The 7,693-nt window shown below is 39.7% G+C and overlaps 1 long non-coding RNA gene across 1 annotated transcript; it reads right to left on the bottom strand.

Moving 5' to 3' along the window:
* Positions 1 to 2,075: 2,075 nt before the first annotated feature.
* Positions 2,076 to 6,967, bottom strand: LOC110214719 (uncharacterized). The gene is made up of 2 exons (XR_002326354.1): positions 6,319 to 6,967; positions 2,076 to 2,280 (listed from the first exon to the last, which is right to left on the bottom strand). It is a non-coding gene; the product is annotated as an uncharacterized LOC110214719 (long non-coding RNA).
* Between the last annotated feature and the right edge of the window lie 726 nt (positions 6,968 to 7,693).

Raw genomic sequence — 7,693 nt, 5'->3', positions numbered from 1 at the left:
GGAGTAATGGGTTACAAGTGACAGAAACAAAATTAGACTTCATGTGAGGAAAAATTTCGTGACAATTAGAGCTTCCTCAAAATAGAGTAGACTACTGCAGAAGATAGTGGGTTTCCCTTCACTAAACATCTTCAAGTGAGGGCTAGATGCCTGTGTGACCTTGGACAAGTCTCTTGAGCTCTTTGATCCCCAGGCTGGCCTTGTCTGTAAAATGAGGGGTTTGGATTAGATAGTCTCTGAGGTTCCCTCCAGACACCAATCTATGGTCTTGTGATCCTAGGACTTACCTGGGATGTTCAGAGGGTCTTCCCCTTAAAGTATGCATTAGACTAGATAGCCTAAAGTTATGTGATTGTGAAATAAGGTCTTAGTCATAATACTGTTGTGTTTAAGAACCTCCCTAGACACTCGAAGTTATAGTTTCATACTATAAGTTATATACCTGGGACATCCAGTTACACAGGGAAAATCCCCTGGGTACTCAGCCAGTCCTTAGGTAACCAACTGGAGTGTTGCTAGTACCTGGCGCGCAATAGGTATTTAATACGTATTTGTTGACTGTCTGATTTTGCTACTTCTTGAAGGGTACTGTTTTGATGAAGTGCCTTTTCCTAGTATTATATAATAGGATATAGAGTTGAAAGGGACGTTTGCAGTTATCCAGTTCAATGTTGTTACCTTACTCAGGGCCATCAAGGTTAAGTGATTTGTTCAGGATTATACAGATTGTGTGTAAATCTTTGAATCTGTAGGATTTGAACCCAGGCCTTCTGTGATACGAAATCATTACTCTTTCCACTATTCTATGTAGTGCAGAAGAATTGCCTCTTGGCTGGTAGTCCTATGAGGACATCTCGTTCACAGTAAGATGACTGGCTAAGATAAGGGATTCAATCTGTGTATGTTGTTTTGGGTCTGCAGAGCTTTGGAAACTGTGCCCTTACCAGGACTTTTGATGAGAAAGGCACTTTCACATGACTTTGACTGAGTTTTGACTACTTATCCAGGAGCTAGGGATGTAGACATTTATAGATGGGCCCACATTTATTTGCTTTGCTGTGAGATAAGGAAGTCTTTCACTGTTATATTTTGATGTTAAGGGAAACAACTATTAAGCTCAAATTCATCATTGTCTCTTATTTTTAGAAAGTTTTTGGTCCATGACTGTTGAAGTTTTCAGTGATTATTAAAAATTCTCTCCCTGGCAGTTGGGCACATTGAGTACGCTTGCACTTAATACATTGGCTTGACGGGTTGAGCATTTTATTTGCTAGAGGTTAACCTTGGCACAACGTTGGACTGGGTGGGCCACAAGTCTGACCTAGTGTGCCATATCTCATTTTCTCATGTAGTAAAGTCTTTCAGTTTTAAGTTCTCTCCTTCCAAATCATTCTACACTTGGCTACTGTATCAGTTTTCCCACTGAACAAGTCTGATCATGTCAGTACTCTGCCCAGAAACATTTGTTGCTTCTCCATTGCCTGCCACTGCTTATTACCTGTGCAACCCTGTTCATAAACTCCTTGGGCCTCAGTCTTTTCATCTTTCAATGAGAGAGTTAGACTGGATGACTTCTAAGGTCCCTTCATGCTCTAAATCTATGATCTTATAAGCCTTATATCCTGGTGTTCCAGGTTCTCCACAGTCTGGTTTCAGCCTCCTCACCCAGCCTTCTCTACCTCAGTTCCCCATCAAATACCTCCCTGTCTAGCCAAACCAGAATATTCTCCATCTCCTGAACTCTATTTGAAAATGGTCACCTCCTTGACTTTGTTCATATTGTTCCTTATACCTAAGACCTATAAATACCCTACCCATCCTTCAAAGAAGAATGAACAGTCTAGTTTTCCCCATAATCTTTACTGATTCTCTCAACTAAGGGGGTTCTTTACTTCCTTTGATTTTCTAATACCTCCTCTTATGCACAGTGTTGTGTATGTGTGTGTGTGTGTGTGTGTGTGTGTGTAAAAATATATGTCTTTAGCAAACAAACCCATGTGTCCGAGTAAACAGCAAAACACAAATGAGAGAAAATATACATAGAATATACCCCAGACTATACAGAGTCAACAGTCTCCCATTGGAAGCAAGTTTACTCAGCTCAGTCAAGAGATAAAATCCCAGATCTTATCCAAAGGGGAAAATTCCTCAAAGTCTCTAGTGTAGCAAAGCTGGTAATAAGGACATGATTGAAGTTCTCCATGTTAGCTTCTTTCCAGCCTCTTGTCTCCTTTCAGCAGCCTGAAGAGAATGCCATTACCAGTGTCTTCTCTCTGGAAGCTGGAAGCCAGAACCAAACCTAAAGATAATTGTCTGCATACCTGCCTCATCCCTACTACTATCTTATTAGTTGCTTGAGGGCCAGGGCCTTTGACCTCTTTATTATCTCTAGATTCCTTGAGCTCCTAGCCTTACTCATAGCAGAGCATTTAAATGTTTAATTAATGAATTAATATAACTAGAACTAGCTTTGTATCATTTACCCGTTCAGATGTTGGTCTCAGTGTAATCTTCTGAATCTAGGAGTCTCAGAAAACATTATTTTTTTTTCTAGGAAGAACCAAGTAGGAAAGTTTTTTCCTGCTGCTAGAGGTGGTAAAGTGGCTCAGTGGATAGTATGATATAGCATGGTAGGCCTGGAGTGAGGAAGACTTGAGTTCAAAATGGGCCTCAGACACCTAATAGCTGTGTGCCTGAGCAAGTCACTTAACCTCTGTCTGCCTTAGTTTCCTGACCTGTAAAATGGGTATAATAATAGCAATTACCTCTCAGGTAGGGATCAAATGAGAATATTTCTAAAATGCTTACCACAGCATTTGGCACATAGTAGGTGCTTAATAAATGCTTGTTTATTTCCTTCCTCATGGAAACCAGAGAATATTTCTATTTTAAGAGTAAGACTATACTTAAAAAAAAAAGAGCTGACGTGCTTTGTTTCCCCTTGTTGAACAAATCTTCCTCAAAGTACTCTGAAAAGTTGGTCATAATAGAGACTTGATTCATGGCTTCTGACTGTAGTTAGAAAAAAAGTTACTGAGTGGTGATAAAACTTGGTGTTTTGTGTTTATGGGAGTCTGACAGTAGAAGATAGCTAAGCTAAACTAAGTTTTTGAGAAATGAGCTACTTTTTTTCTTTTTCTTTTAGCTCCTCTGTCTTCTGAACTTGAATACAATAGAGTTGGGCTGTATTACCAATTGAGAGCTTTGCAAAGGGATGAGAAACTAGATATTTGATAACATGGTTATGATGCTAAAAAAGGGAATTCTCTTAATAACATCTCAATAGAGAAATGGAGTGAATTGTCCTTTTAGTTTAAGTGCAAATCTCATTAACATTTGCAGGAGAATGAGAGGATGGTGATAATTTCTAAACCAAATTTGAGGGAGATTCCATAATTTATTCTCCCGCTTATGACCCTAGATACATAAATAGATGAAGTATTTATTAGGTAGTGCAGTGGATAGAGTGCTGAACATGGAGTCTGGAAGATATGAGTTCAAATTTAGCCTAAGGCACTTAATAGCTGTGTGAGCCTAGGGAAGTCTCCTCTGTTTGCTTCAATTTCCTTATATAAAATGAGGATAATAACAGCACCTACCTCCCCGCGTTGTTGTGAGGCTAAAATAATACAGTATATGTAAAGCCTTTTGCAAACCTTAAAACATGATATAAATGTTAGCCCTAGTCAACAACAACAACAACAATAACAAACTATCTGCCAAGGGTCATGCTAGATGCTGGGAATACAAATACAAGCAGACAAGAAAGTTCCTACCCTCAAGCAGCTTACATTCTAATAGTGGAAGATAACACAGAAAGGGAGCTACAAAGGAAGGGAGAGAGAGGATACACAGATGAGGACAAAGCTACTGTAGGAGAGGTGGGGAAATCCAGACGGTGATTAAGATGGGAGTGAGGCCTGCTTGGCTGGGGATTCTCATGATGGAGGATTGGACTGAGGACTCACTAATCAGAAGCACCTCAAGGCAGAGGCATCTCAAAGGGGGAGGATAAGTAGGGGTGGGTAAAGCTACTCAAGAGTCTTTGGTTCTATTAAAGAAAGAAGATTTGGTCTATAAAGTTACTTCTGAGAGGGGAGCTTGCCAGGATTGTGTCTACAATGTATCACTAATATGCTAATCCACAATCATGGATCACTCTGCCTTGTCTTTTTTCTCTTTCTGCTCCTAGATCACAGGAGGCTTCAAGAGGAAAGCCCAGAACCATGAAGGCTTGATATACAAATTCACTCTATCCAGCTGCAACAGGGCTCTTTCTGCTGTCCAATAATCCTCAATAGTTTGCTTATTCCTTATCTATTACAAATATTCTGTTTCCTCTTTAAGCCCAAATTCTATAGACCTTCTGGCTGTCACTCTTAATATATAATCTCACCTTCCTGTTTACTGAGAAAATCAAGGTCAAGTGGCCCCAGGTCCTCAATCTGCCCCTACCTCCACTTCAGCATTCCCACTTTGTCTCTGTCTCTCTCTCTGTCTCCCTCTCTCTGTTTCCTTCAGTCTCTCTCTCTGTCTCTGTCTCTATGTCTCTCTGTGTGTGTGTGTGTGTGTGTGTCTCTCTCTCTCTCTCTGTCTCTCTCTCTGTCTCTCTCTCTCTCTCTCTCTCTCTCTCTCTCTCTCTCTCTCTCTCTCTCTCTGTCTCTCTCTCTCTCTCTCTCTTCATGGGTTGTATGAGATGTCCTTTGAGATCCTTCTAGCTCAGGTAGTTTGTGATTCTGTGAAGCCAAATCCCCTTAGAAGGTGGGAAGGAATGGCTTTTAAGGCATAGATTGAAGTTGATTTCAGGGCAATGTCAAAGTTGGATAGAATGGATTTGTATATAGAGTCTGACTTTCCTCTTGCAGTCTCCTGTGATCTAGAAGCAGGAAGAAAGAAAACAGACAAAATGGACTGATCCATGAATGTACCTCCTTTCCTTCCCTCCTTCCTTTCTCCTCCTCCTTCCCTTTTTCCTTTTCCTCCTTCTCCTCCTCCTCCTCCTCTTCTGCCTCCTCCTCCTTCTATTTCATTGTACCCTTCCTTCCAGTCTCATAGGAAGGAGTGCCTTGTCTCTTTAAATCTGACCCTCCACCTATGCCTTAGAGGCCATTCCTTCTAATTTTCTAAGGGATTTTGCTTCACAGAATCACAGACTATCTGAGCTAGAAGGGACCTCAGAGGACATCTTGTACAACCCACACTGGAACAAGAATCCCCATGTCATACTTAACTTAAAGAACCTTCCCGCACCCCAATGAAGAGAACCAATTGCCTCCTGAAGCAATTTTTTGATCTAATTGATCTAAAGGTTTTACTTACTTTCAGTCTTAATATGCTTCTTTTCAACTTCCAGGCCTTTTCTAGTTTTTTCATCTGTGGCCAAGAACAAGTCTAGCTCTTCCATGTGATTGTCCTTTAAATACTTTAAAGACAGATATGTTCTTCCTCCTCCATCCTCCCACTCTACCCCCAAATAATTTCTTCTTCACGCTGAGCATCCGCAGTTCCCTCAATTCATCTTGGCATACTGGTTGCGCTCTTCTGGACATCTATTTTGTGTACGTCCTTCTAAAATGTTGTACTCAGATCTGAAAGAAGTACTCCAAGTGTGTTTTGAGTAGAGCAGAACTATTACCTCCATTGTTCTGGATACTATACCTCTCAATGGAGCCACGGTTAGCATTAGCTGGTTTTTTTTTTTTTTTGGTTGGGCAATGGGAGTTAAGTGATTCGCCCAGGGTCACACAGCTAGTAAGTGTTATGTGTCTGAGGCTGGATTTGAACTCAGGTTCTCCTGAATCCAGGGCCGATGCTCTATCCACTGTGCCACCTAGCTGCCCCGAATTAGCTGTTTTAATGGCCATCTTGACTCAGAGTGAGTTTATAATCCACTAAAATCCTCAGATTTTTTTTTAACATAAATGTCTGTCTAACCATGCTCTTCCATCTTCATGGAATCACAGAAATTGAGAATTGGAAGGGATCTCAGTGACTGTCCTATGTGAAAAGTGGTCATATAGCCTCTGCTTGAAGCCTCTCTCCTCCTCCTCCTCATCTTCCTCCTCCTCTGTAAAATGAGCTGGAGAAGGAAATAGCAAAGCATTCCAGTATCTTTGCCAAGAAAACCTCAAATGGCATCAGGAAGAGTGAGACACAACTGAAAAATGACTGAACAACAACATATTAAATTTAACAAGATAGTAACAAAGCTGTCCCATTTTGAACTTTTTTCCTGCTTTCTCTTTTGTGATGTTAAAAAAAAGTTTCACTGATTTTTTTTTTTTGCTACCTACTTAACCAAGTAGAAGTAGGGCTTACCCAGGTAAGCACAGTGGGCAGAGATAGAAGTCCTGTTTACTGCAGAGCATGCGTGTTCCCATGAGGGCCATCACGAAGGAAAGCTTTTGCACAGTACCTGGTTGATCTCATGGGGGCTGGAATTGTTAATCTCACCACAGGCATGAGGAGAGCTTGGCTAGTAATTTGAGTTCCTTTTCTTGTTTTTCTCCAACTACAGATATTCCACAAGGCTCAGCTTTTTTCTATACTTCTATACTCATTCTTTTTTCTATACTTCCCCCCCCACCTTTCCCCTAAAGTCAATCTCATGGCTTTAACTGTTATCTTTATGCTTATGCCTTCCAAGTCTATATTCCCCTTTTTGTCTTGCCACCTGAGTCATCTGTGTCTGTTTGCTGCCTTCAATATCCAGACCTCTCCCAGCTTCCATAAGATTTAAGCCCTCTTCTCTCCATCTTACCTCCTCCAATCCAGTGCAGTCATCTGAGTGACTGCTGTACCTGAAAAGGGGAAACCTGGCAAGGAAAATATCACGTCAATAATCCAATAGTCTAAAAGCTTCTGCCCCTCCTGGGTAATTCTCCTACCCCTTGATCAGTAAATTTGAACTTGTGTTTCCTTTCTCTCTTTAAGTCAGAACTACACCAAAATTTCTTTCCCTTGCTATAATGAGTATGCAAGAAAGAAAGAAAGAAAGAAAAATAATTAAATTTATACCTCCTTTAACTTTTTACATCTTTAACATCTTTTAATATTCAACATGACCTCCTTGTGCTGCAGTTAATTGTTTACAAGATTTGGCAGTGATTTCCTGAGATTTTGACACAAATACTGACACAAAGCCATACCTTTGTCCCATTGGATATTATTTGTACCTTTGACAAAACAGCCCATTTTTAAAGTCCAGTCTTGATTAGCCCATAGGTTTTCAGTGGGGTTTAAATCAGTCAAGTTCTGAGGCAATTGAATTTATCTCTTGGATAAGTTTGTCTCTCTTTTTTAAAAAAAATTATTTCATTTTCAATTCATGAAACAAAACAAGCATTTCCATAACACAGTACAATAAAAAAGATTACACATGAAACTGCAAATCTAGCATGCACAACTTGCATTCTTTCAAATATACACAAAAGTTATCACGTAAATTTTTATCCCTTTTTTTCTCCCCTTGCCCTAGAGATGGTTACTGTTGGACACAAACAAATATATATGTAAAATTATTCTATACATATTAAATATAAACATAAACTATAACATATAAATAGTATAATAAATTATATAAATAAATATTCTACACATTATTTTTAAAAAAAATTAAAATCACATTTTTATTTTCTGTTCTATATTCTCTCTCTTCCTCCATCCCCTCTTCCCCCTCTTGAGAATGCAAGAA

This window comes from Phascolarctos cinereus, unplaced genomic scaffold (genome assembly GCF_003287225.1).
Source record: "Phascolarctos cinereus isolate Bilbo 61053 unplaced genomic scaffold, phaCin_HiC Scaffold_4;HRSCAF=312, whole genome shotgun sequence".
Taxonomy (NCBI): Eukaryota; Metazoa; Chordata; class Mammalia; order Diprotodontia; family Phascolarctidae; genus Phascolarctos; species Phascolarctos cinereus.
The sequence above is the reverse complement of the archived record's forward strand: the minus strand, read 5'-3'. Positions and strand labels throughout refer to the sequence as shown.